Source organism: Myotis daubentonii, chromosome Y (genome assembly GCF_963259705.1).
Source record: "Myotis daubentonii chromosome Y, mMyoDau2.1, whole genome shotgun sequence".
Classification (NCBI taxonomy): Eukaryota; Metazoa; Chordata; class Mammalia; order Chiroptera; family Vespertilionidae; genus Myotis; species Myotis daubentonii.
Genome location: NC_081862.1, coordinates 2,015,806 through 2,028,335, shown reverse-complemented (window position 1 = coordinate 2,028,335; position 12,530 = coordinate 2,015,806). Strand labels below are relative to the sequence as shown.

The 12,530-nt window shown below is 44.9% G+C and overlaps 1 pseudogene; it reads right to left on the bottom strand.

Annotated features, from left to right (window-relative positions):
* Positions 1-12,530, bottom strand: part of LOC132225607 (histone-lysine N-methyltransferase PRDM7-like) — a 63,824-nt pseudogene that overhangs the window by 48,225 nt on the left and 3,069 nt on the right.

The following is a 12,530-nucleotide window of genomic DNA, read 5'->3' as shown; positions in this document are numbered from 1 at the left end:
GCCCGGGACCTGCTCAGGGATTGTGCAGGAGGCAACAAATCGATGTGTTCCTATCACATTGATATTTCTCTCTGTCTTTCCCTCTCTCTTTCACTCTCTATAAAAATCAATGGAAAAATATCCTTGGGTGAGGATTGAAAAGAAAAAAGGTCTTACAGATCAAGGACCATCAGAAGCCATTTGACTCCTTATATGGGTTTGACTATCGTGACATTTCCATATACATGTATCTTCTAAGTCATGTTAAAGAGAAAAACCACAGGCCTGGCCAGGTATCTCACTGGTTGAGCATCAACCCATGAACCAGGTCGTCACCAGTTTGATTCCTGGTCAGGGCACATGCCCAGGTTTTGTGCTCTATCCCAGCAGGAGGCAGCTGATCCATGGTGATATTTCTATCTCTCTCTTCATTTCCCTTCCTCTCTCTCTCTCTCAAATCACTAAAAATATTTAAAAATAGAGGGACAATAGGCCCCAAGTAGCAATTGCTTCTCTCTCAGTTTTCCACAAATCATAAAATGGAAATATGTCTTTCCTCACACAGTATTCCTACTTGATTTCTTTCAGTGTTAGCCTATTTCAAATACACTACAATGTCCTGTTTCAAAATATCTCCCCAACCATGCCCTAGCCAGTTTGGCTCAGTAGATAGAACGTCACCTTGGGGACTCCAGGCTCCTGGGTTCGATTCTAGTCAAGGGCACGTCCCTTGGTTGCAAGCTCAAGCCCCAGCCCTGGTTGGGGTGCCCGTGGGAGACAAGCTATTGATGTTTCTCTCTCTGTCTCTCCCCCTTCTACTCTCTCTCAAAAAATAATCAGTGGAAAAATATTCTTGGGTGAGGATTAACAACAACAACAAAAATATTTCCCCAACCTGCTTCTTACACTCCTGACTCCCATCAATCTCCAGCCAGTCCGCCTTCCTCTCTCACTTGGAGTTGAAATAATCTCGGAGGGGATCCCCACTGAAGTTTATTTTCCAAAAAATTTAACAAAGCATAGTTTTAGAACATGCCACTCTGCAGCTGAAAACTGCTCCATTGTCCCGTCTCACTCAAGAAAGTCCCCAGTATCTCAGCTTGGATCATAGGCACTGTATTTCCAGGCTCCTAGGCATCTGTCCAACCTCTGTTCTTACACTCTGTACTGAGACTGAGACGGGAGTAGCCCTCAGTCAGCTCAACACCCCACCTCTTTCCTTCCCTGCACCAGCCACTTCCTCTGACTGGGACCTTGTGACACAACTGTTGTAACTGTTGTCTCCTGAGAAAGCCTTCCCTTGACCTTTGCAATCACACACACCCACCTTCCCCTCACACTGATCCCTAGGCACTTGTCCTGGGCCCGTTTTCTCCAAAGCGCTAACCACTATGTAATATTAAGCACATGCACATATGTCTGCCAGGGCTTCCCTCCTTCACCAGCCAGCTGCTCAGGAGCAGTGATTCTGATCATCATGTTGATCTGTATTTCCAGCTCCCAGAACCCTGCGTGGCACCGCGTAGGAATTCACATGACAAGTCACAAAATAATGAATGAATGCATGTTAACACACACATTTCATTTAGAAATATGCAGTAAATGAAGAAGAAACAGCTAAAGTGTTAAAAAACAAAAAAACAAAACAACAACCCACAAACAACCACCTTGATGAGAGAGCTGGTTAAGTGCCTGAAACCTTTTTTTTTTTTTTTTTGCCTCTAACCCTGTCAGCACTATATGATGCTGTGTATTTTGTGCATGAAGTATTTTTTAAAATGGAACAAAAATAGCCCCTGGCCAGTGTGGCTCAGTTCGTTGAGCATTGTCCCGTTCACCCGGAGGTAGCCAGTTTGATTCCTGGTCAGGGCACATGTCTGGGTGGTGGACTTGATCCCCAGTAGGGATAATGCAGGAGGCAGCAGATTGATATTTCTCTCCCTCTCCCTTCATCTCTGTCTCTAAAACCAATAGAAGCATATTTTTAAAAATTAGTACAAAAATAAAAATATTAAAATTTTTCCTAAGAATCAAAAACCTATGTGATGAGCCATTCATTTCTGAAGCATCTGATTTGAAGCTTTGCTGACTCTAGAGTGGAGTTTACTCTACTTGAGAGTTGGAGCATGAAAACTTCTAAGAATTCTTTCTTTCCATGTTGAAGAAGAGTGGTGCCCACCTCTCCCGGCCACAAGCTCTGTCTTCCACTTGCTGCCCCACTTGATGCCCAGCTTTTGGCCATACTCTTCTCCAAGCCAGACCAGCAGCTCACAGCCCGTCCTCACGACCCAGCAGGTTCGGTAGAAAATCTGCCTGTGATATTGAAAGGCCACCAGGTTCTGTTCTTGGTCATCCCGGGCGCAGTTCACATACCTGGCATTGAGGCAGATGAAAGGAAAGAAAACCACAGGCGATGAGTTTCCACTACCTGTCATATTCGTGCCCAGCTCCTCACTGACGCTTAAGGCCCTCAGCACTGATGGCACCCACACCCATGCTCCTGGGGAAACTTCTGTTCAATGTCCAAGCCTCTGTCACAATGTCATGTGAATTCCTGTCTCTAAGTCCTACTCACAGTGCTCATCCTGCCTAATGCCATTTCCAAAGCCTCATTGCAGACTTCCCCATCAAACCTGGTGACCTCTAGCTTCTCTAAGCTGTAAGTCAGGTTCTGTGTTACACCACAGAACTCGGGGCTTGATCTAGGACTCACATCATTCAACACTCAGTCCAAGTCTACCTTCTCTTCAGAGGCCTTTGTCGAGTCTCCCCACACTTTATTGAAGGCATCATTCAGTTGCCTCCCCCAGGTTCCCACAGAAACGTGGAGGTCTCTCTGTCTTAGAAAAATAACACAGAACAATAGTAGTTTATTCATAATCTGTCTCCCCTGACACAAGAGAGCCCCTCAGGAAAGGGCCATGAGCACTATTACTCTGCAGGCTCCAACAGCCAGTTGTAGTTAGAACTGAGTCTGGGATGATGTGCTGCCCTCACAGGTTTAGACTATCCTTGGTTCAAGGCTATCTGGGCACTGGGCACTTCTTGAAAAATAGGAAAATTAGAGTTAAATGTTTATGAAATAAAATGTTTCATGTCCGTCTGCAGTAAGTCCTCCCTAGGGTCATGGATTGTGTAATCTGTGTAAGTAATGGATTCCTTCCTCTAAACTGGAACATAGTAGGTGTTTAACTAATGTCCATTAGATAAATCACAGAGTAATACAGGGTCCTCAAGGTTTTCCCAGTCAGTGCCCAAACCAGAGACTTCTATTTTGAGGACATATGCTATACTTTTACCTCCTTTTTTCCTAAATGTCTCTAGATGTTAAAGATCACTGTATGGAGAAAAAAGGGGAACAGAGAACTGAGGGAGACCATTAGGGAGGCATGATGGGAAGGACAGACATGTGGGTTGTGAGGCATGAGTATCCTCTCTGGCACCCAGAAGCCTAGTGACCTTACCTCATCCAGTTGGCCTGAGATGTATCCTTTCCATCCACATACTCATAGCAGTTTCTCCCTTTGGTGATCTGCATTTCAGGAAAAGAAGTTAAAGGCCGTGTTGTGTGTGTGTGTGTGTGTGTGTGTGTGTGTGTGTGTGTGGTTGTGTGTATATAATAGAAGAATTACTTTATTCTACTGTCATCAAATCTCTTTCAGCCTGCATGGTGATTCAACTGCCAATGGTGATCACAGGATATTTTTCTTACTCATCATCTACACGTCGGAGTCGATTTGTCCACTAAGCAGGAGCCCCCAAGGGAGGAGTCTGTACCACTTTGCTCCCATTTACCCTCTGATCCTTAGAGAGGAGCTCCATGTTCATGCAAAGTCCGCCCAGTACACAGAGCTAACTAACCTTATGGTCCCCATCCATGTCCTAGCATGTAGAAGGTGGGGGCCCCCCAAGCCACAGGAGGGACGGGGAAGCCAGAGGACAGGGAAGAGGTAAACTTCTCACCAGCCAGGAGTAGCCGCTGTTGGCTGTGGCTTCATCTTCTGTGATCTGACCCTCATAAGGGCCAAAGTGCAGGCCCTCGGGCAGATCACATTGCTCATTCCACACTCCAAGCCCAGCCTCAGGGATGCCTGATGGTCCGATTCTCAACCCAGGGGGCAGAGTGAGGGCTGAGCGGTTGGCATGCCCCTTGTCCACGGCACTGTCTTTTACAAACGTAGGAGGCCCATGCACAGCACAGCTGTCAATGAAGAAGTTCTGACACTTCTCACAATCTGGAGGCAAGAGCAACAGGGAAGAGGGAGGGTGCAGTGCATGTTCCTGGACATGAAGAGCTTCGGAAAGAGCTCACATCAGTGAGCCTCAATCCTGTACTCCCGGTCACGAGAGGAAGGGAATGATTTGGGCACCCAAAGACCAAGTGAAATTCTTGCATCAAGACATAACATGCTCCTTGGTGAGGGTGAGCTTACATAGGTAGTCATCGTCCTGGGGCTCGCTGACCTCTTGGTAGACACAACACTTCCTCTCTCGTAGGCTATACATCTTCACTTCGATCTCCTTTCTCCTGAGGTCTACATGGGAGAAGGGCAGGTGACTGAGGGGATGAGGCCTGGAACATTAGTCCCTATCTTATCAGAAAACACACAATGTCCTACCATCAAATGTTCGCCTGTTCTATTATAGTATGTGGTATTTTCCTCCATTAACTAAAAGTCTAGCACTCCACACTGACTATTGTTGGCTGATTCAATTTTAGTTTCTAGATGATCCCATTATGAGGTTCAACCTCCCAAGCTTTGGTCATTCATAAAGTACGTATTGAGGGAACATTATGCGTTAGGCACTGAGTAAAGACCTGTGCACACAACACCAAGAGAATATGGTTGCTATTATCACAGATGGATTTATTGGACAACTTGCATGTGTCAATTGTTTAAGATTTAATTTAATGCTATCAATCTATATGTGACCCATGTTTCCTTATGTTCACTTTACACATTAGCATTCAGGAGCTCAGAGAGTTGGTAAGATTAGCTCAAAGCTTCAGTGCTAACTCCAGTTTCAAATCCAGGCCTATGCAAAGTCCACCCCACATACCTAGGCTACACTGATTAGCCTTTCTAGAAGAATTAGTGGAACTGAAATCTCCAAATTATGTAACTTACCCAATTTTGATCTAGGGTGCTGTCCAGAGGGACTTGCTTCTCCAGGAGGGGGCACTGGTTTCTGAGTCTGCTCTGAGCCACTTGTGGTCAACAAATTTGCTGTTCCTGACAATTCCTTCAAAGTAGACTCATTACTTAATGACGTCCTGGACTTTGCCTTCAATGTGGAAGTCCCATATTAAAAGATAACATGCAATTATTTAATTATGTAGGATTTATGATATATTTTCACATACATGACTTCAATGAACACCTCAACAACTCTGAAATACCTGGGAAGTATGAATATTAGAGGAAAAAGAAATGGCCAATGTGGGTTGTGAATTGAAGACTAGAACCCATGCCTTAAGGATCTTTTTTTTTATAGAACAGTGAGAGTGAAAGATACTGGTAAGAAAATAAGTCATAGTTGGGCCCTAACCAGTGTAGCTCAGTTGATAGAGTGTCAGCCTGCGGATTGAAGGGTCCTTAGTTCTATTCCGATCAAGGGCCAGTGACTTGGTTGCAGGATCCTCCTCCCTGGCCCATGCCCTGGTCTGGACTTTTGCAGGAGGCAACCAATAAATGTGTCTCTCACATTGATATTTCTCTCCGTCTCTCCCTCTCTCTTCTATTCTCCCTAAAAATCAATGAGAAAATATCCTTGGGTGAGGATTAAGAATAAAAAAGAAAGAAAGAAAAATAGTTGGCAGAGCCCTGGCTGGTGTAGCTCAGTTGGTTGAACTGAAGGGTTGCCGGTTCCATTCCCGGTCATGGTACATGTCCTGGTTATGGGTTAGATCCCAGGTGGGGGTCTGTGTAGGAGGCAACCGATCCATGTTTTTCTCTCTCACTGATGCTTCTCTCCCTCTCCCTTCCTCTTTCTCTCTAAAATCAATAAAAACATATATTTTTAAAAAGAAATGGCTGGCAGAAACCTATCATGAAAATAAGGAAAATTATGCTAAAACTAGAGACCCAGTGCACGAATTCATGCACCAGCGGGGTCCCTCATCCTGGCCTGTGGGATCAGGCCAAAACTGGCGCTCCGACATTCCCCGAGAGGTCCTGGATTGCGAGAGGGCACAGGCTAGGCTGAGGGACCCCACTGGGGCACGATCGGGGCTGGGGAGGGACGCGGGAGGTTGGCCAGCTGGGGAGGAACCGCAGGAGGACTCCAGGGTGTGTCCGGCCATCTCGCTCAGTCCTGATCAGCTGGACCCCAGCAGCAAGCTAACCTATAGGTCAGAGCGTCTTCCTCCTGGTGATCAGTGCACGTCATAGCAACTGGTCTACCGGTTGACTGTCTGCCCCTTGGTGGTCAGTGCACATCATAGCGAGCAGTTAGTGGCATTAGCATGTCATCATCATATTATGCTTTGATTGGTTGAACGGGCGACTGGACACTTAGCATATTATATAGGATGTGCAAATTACTATATCACGGAAAGAATATTTGTAATTAGAGTAGTTGGTTCCCACCAATTCTGTTTGAATAAGGTTGTGCTACTAGCTAGTTCTCTTCATTTTTCCTGACCTATAACATGCTAATTCTTAATGTTATAATGAACATGACATATAGCGGTGTTCACCAAAGTGTTCTGTGAGCTCTTTGATACAGTGTGAATGTCAAATTACAGTCCTGCTATCAATGTACCTCTCAGTCGTCTCTGTATTTGAAATCACATGTAAATTATCTTCATTATTTTTTTACCCTATTCTAGTTTAATTTGTAAATTTTAAAGCACTCTTTCAGCCAACATTCAGGGGCCCTCAGGGACCCTGAGCTGGGCCTGGGACTTCTGGAAGAGAAAAATCTGGTGTGAACCAAAGAGCTCACAATGCAGACGTAGGCAGGTTTAGCAAATGATTCAAACAAGATGACACTGGCCTAATTAGAGCTCAGAGAAAGAAGCCATGCTTCTAACTGGAATGAGCATTCAAAACCAGTTCCAGATGGATGAGCTTCTATTGAATAGTGTGTCATCTCTATTAAGCTCTTTAGTCACTTTATTTATTGTTTCTCAATTGTCAAACCTGAAGCTCCCCAGAGTTGAGAGATGCTTTCTTTTATTTGACCAGGAGGCTCTGATGCTGGGGTTCCTATGTCCTTCTTCATGGGGGACCATGCACCGTGCAAACTGCCTATATGTCAGTAAGCTTCCGCGAGTCGGAAGTCTTAGTGCATCTCTCACGGCAGCATACTGTTTGGAATCATCAGTCAGTGAAAGATGTAATCATGTATGGATAAGACAGTGGAAACTGCATAAAGCTATGGAAATTTTAATGAGCTTATAAGTGGTTTAGAGATGAAGCTCTGGATTAGAGTGCATGCCCACCAATACTGTGATCTCAGACATATAATCAAACACTTGTATATGTCTGAAACCTCAGTTTCCTCATCAGAAATGGTGATAGTTATAGTACCTACCTCATAGGGTTGTGGTAAGGTTTAAATGAGTTTATTCACGTAGAATTCTTAGAGTCTGAAGCATTGTGAAGATAAAACCCGTGGCAGCTACTATTGTAGCTGATGTTATTAACGACTGATATGATATTGGGCATTTTGTTGAAGAGGTCAGGAAAGAAAGGTGGCAGTTTCTAGGCTGCACTCTGATTTTTTCTCCTCTTCCCTGCATTTGCATCCAGGAGGAAGAATTTCTTTTCAACAGGATTTGGGAAATACTCACCTTCTGATGTTTATTCTGTTCCACACTGAAGGCCACCCAAGAAGGTTTAGCTAAAAGATGGTGAGAAATCAATAATACATATAAGTTCAGAGAGGAAGGGAGAGGGCGAGGGAGTGAGAGAGAAACATCAATGATGATAGAGAATCATGGATTAGCTGTCTCCTGAACACCCCACAGCAGGGATCGAGCGCACAACCTGGGCATGTCCCCTGACTGGGAATCGAACTGCGACTTCTTGGTTCATAGGTCGTTGCTCAATCTCTGAGCCACGCCTGCTGGGTGAGAAATCATTTTTGGTTGATAATTATTTCAAAATCTGGAGATTCTTATTTTTTCAGAATTCTGAATCAGAGAGTGATCTAAGGACAGACCAAGGATGATTGGAAAATGTTTTTTGATGTTTCATTAGGCTTATGCTTTTATTAGGAGCATCAGCTAATTTTCTTAAAATGTTTAAAAATAGACAAAAGCCCATCTGTACTTCATCCTCTGTTCAATATATATATATTTAAATTGGCCTAGCCCTGGCTGGGCGGCTCAGTTGGTTGGAGTATTGTCTTGTACACCACAAGGTTTCAGGTTTGATCTGTATTTTGGTGTACACGGAAGGCAACGGATAAATGTTCCTCTCTCACATTGATGTTTCTGTCTCCCTTTCTGTCTCTCTCCTTTCCTCCCTCTAAATTCAATGAATATCCTTGGGTGAGGATTTAAAAAATAAAATTGCCCTAAATAGCAAAAAATAAAAAAAATTGGCCTTTCATGACACAAATATAATGACAGTCACGTAACTGCAAAGAATCTCTACTCTGCAACCTGGCCCTTTCTCCTCTCTGCCTTCTGTCTTCACACTGGCCTTGTCCAGTCCAATGGCACCAGGACCACCTTGCCTCCTTTCTTTCTTATCCTTCCTCCTTTGCACATGTGGACTGTGCCACCTTTCCTAATCACTAGATTCTGATCAGCATCACACGGTCTTAGGAACAAAGACTCAGGGCTAGTCACCACAGAAACAGAGTTTCGGGCAACTTAGAGATAACCTCGTGACTTCAGCTATGTTCCAACCTCAGACCCATGGAACTACAGACCCTACCAACCAGACTTTCATGAAACCTGGCAGATGATGCCATGGCTGACATGGAACCTGATACAACAGTGAACTACTTCCTACCCTGGCCCACAACCCAACCCCCTAACCTCCATGAGTTATAATTTTCCCATATGTCCCCATGCAGGTCTTAGAGCACTGCTCACCCGTCAGACCTTCCTCCTTCTATGTGATGACAACTCTTCTGAATTAGTTATTTTTTACTCACTTTTATATTTTTGTATACTTGTTTGTTAATGTTCTATATCTATATAATTATAGTATTATTCTTAATTTTATTTTATTTTATTTTAATTTTTTGTTGATCTGTTTCTTATCAGTTTGTAAGTACTAGGTGAATTAGGTTATTACATTTGTTCCTCTTTTTTCCCCCCATAACTCCACTCTTCCCAGTTCCCACCCCACCCTCCGCCCTCACTCCCCACCCACTGTCCTCATCCATAGGTGCACGTTTTTTGTCCAGTCTCTTCCAGCATCTCCCACACCCCATTCCCCCCAAGAATAGTCAGTCCATTCCCTTTCTATGTCCCTGATTATATTGTGATCACCAGATTATTTGTTCACTTGATTCTTAGATTCACTTGTTGATAGATGCATGTTTGTTGTTCATAATTTGTATCTTTACCTTTTTTCTTCTTCTTCCTCTTCTTAAAGGATACCTTTCAGCATTTCATATAATACTGGTTTGGTGGTGATTAACTCTTTTAGCTTTTCCTTATCTGTGAAGCTCTTTATCTGACCTTCAGTTCTGAATGATAGCTTTGCTGGATAAAGTAATCTTGGTTGTAGGTTCTTGGTATTCATCACTTTGAATATTTCTTGCCATTCCCTTCTGGCCTGCAAAGTTTCTGTTGAGAAATCAGCTGACAGCCGTATGGGTATTCCCTTGTAGGTAACTGAGTTTCTTTCTCTTGCTGCTTTTAGGATTTTCTCTTTGTCTTTTGCTCTTGGCATTTTAATTATGATGTGTCTTGGTGTGGCTCTCTTTGGATTCCTTTTGTTTGGGTTCTCTGTGCTTCCTGGACCTGTAAGTCTATTTCTTTCACCAGGTGGGGGAAGATTTCTGTCATTATTTCTTCAAATAGGTTTTCAATATCTTGCTCTCTCTCATCTTCTGGCACCCCTATAATTCTGATGTTGGTACGCTTGAAGCTGTCCCAGAGGCTCCTTACACTATCTTCATATTTTCAGATTCTTTTTTCATTTTGCTTTTCCAGTTGTGTGTTTTTTGCGTCTTCGCATTTCGAATCTTTGACTTGATTCTTGCGCTCCTCTGGTCTGCTGTGGGGTGTCTGTACAATATTCTTTATTTCAGTCAGTGTATGCTTAATTTCTATTGGTTCTTTATCACAATATCGACAATCTCAGATTTCTTGAGAATCTCACTACATTTATCGGCGGTCTCACCAGTCTTTTCGAGGGCCTTACTCAGTTTATCGGCAGCTTCTAGACAGTTCTTGAGAGACCTTAAAAGTGTGGTTTTGAGCTCTATATCTTCCATTTCTGACATTTGCATCCTGTTTCTTTGTCTCCGCATTTTTTTATCTTTTCTTGGTGCACCCCCTAGTGGTCTTTGTGCGCAGTCTTGTTGTAGTTAAGCCTTGATTGTTGTCGGTTGGCAATACAGGGGGTGATTTGACCTCCAGGCTAACTGGCTATGAGAGTCAGCTGTGTCTGCAGTGGGAGAGCTTCTGTGCTGGATCTCTAGGGCGGTGCTAACCTAGCTTTTGCCTGAGGCTATGCGGCAAATGGCTCTGCGCAGGGCTTGGGCGGGGCGGGTCCCCGGGGATCTACAGGGCGGGCCGGAGCGAACAGTTATGGCTGCTCTCAGTTCCGTCCCTAGGGGCTCTGCCTCACAGAGTCCCAGCAACTGCTGCAAACCTCGGAGAGAAAGCTGCCTTCGAGTTCCGACCGAAGCCAGACAGTCCCGCTTCTCCTGTTTGAATCTGGGTCCCTAGAGACTCGCCCGGATATGGAGCTCAGAGTCTGAAACTCCCTCCCCATTGAAAACAACAATCGCGCCCTCCGCCGTCAGCCCACTCCGAACGCACTCCGAACCTTAGTATTTCACTTCAGCACTGCGCCTCCTCTGAGTCTGGGTATGATATTCTCTTTCCTCCTAGTTGTAGAATTTCCACTCAGCCAGCCTTCCTGTGGTTCTGGATGATGTCCATTCTTTCTTTTAGGTGTACCCTTGAATTGGTTGTTTGAGGCAGCAATCTCGTGCGTTAACCTATGCCGCCGTCTTGGTTTCCATCCTTTATTTTATTTTTTTCCATCACCATTTATCGCCCTCTACTATTATTTTTTAATCCTCACATGAGAATATATGTTTATTGATTTTAGAGAGAGAGGAAGAGAAAGAAAGAGAGGGAAACATAGATGTGAGAGAGAAACATCGATCGCTTGTAGCCCATACACACCCTGACGGGGGGTGGAACCCAAAAATTTTTGGTGTATGGGAGGATTCTCCAACCAACTGAGGCACCGAGACATGGCTATTTATTTATTTTTATTTTGAAAGAATGTTTATTAAAGCTGGGGACAGTGAAACAAGGAAGGACTTAGGATAGAAGCAGCTGCAGGAGAGAGCCTAGGCTGGGCTGCTGTGTTGCTCTAGAAAGGTTAAAGGAAAGAATTCAGCCTAGGCGGGCTGCTTTGGCTCATTGGAAAGTCATAGCAAAGGGGTCTTGGAGCCAGGTTAGGGGGTTAGCCTGAATGACCTGCCACTGCCCATCCTCCCTGGTGCAAGTCTCCTGGGTCTCTTAGTTTAGGAGATGCACACCTAGTGGGGGGGGAGTCGAGGGTAAAGGGTGAGGGGTGTGTGTGCTCCCAGAGAGAGAACAGCTTAAAAAAAAAAAAAAAAAAATATATATATATATATATATATATATATATATATATATATATATATATCCTATCTAATAAAAGAGAAACATGGTAATTGGCATACGACCACTACCCTTCCCATTGGCTAATCAGGGCAATATGCAAATTAACTGCCAGCCAAGATGGCGGCTGGCAACCAGGCAGCTTGAAACTAACATGAGTCTTGCTTGCTTCAGTGACAGAGGACTCCAACGTTCCCCGCCTGCCGCTGCAGGCCTCTGACCTGCAACTCTAAGCAACTAAGTAACAAATATAGAAGCTATACAAAACCCCAGAAACCTGCTTTAGTCCTGGGCTTCAGCCAGCAGGATCACAGAATTGTAAGCAAAGGCCAGAAACCTACTTTCAGCAGTGGAGGCCTAAGAGCTGGAGCCAAACCTCAGAGCTAAAGCTGGCCCAGAATAGAGAAAAAAAAGAAAAAAAGGAGTGGTGGGGAGCTTCAGTCACCCCCAGCCTGAAAACAGCCCTCAGCCCCTCACCCAGACTGGACAGGCACCAGTGGGGACCCCCACCCTGATCCAGGACACCCTTCAGGGCAAACAAGCCAGCCCCACCCATGCACCAGGCCTCTATCCTATATAGTAAAAGGGTAATATGCCTCCCAGCACCGGGATCAGCGGAGCCGAGAGGCCTCCCGCCACCGGGATCAGTGTGACGGGGGCAGCGCCCAAACCCCCTGATCGCCCTGCGGCTCTGTGTGTGACAGGGGCCGGGGCCACAACCCCCCAGCCGCCACACGGGCCCTGCTCTGTCTGT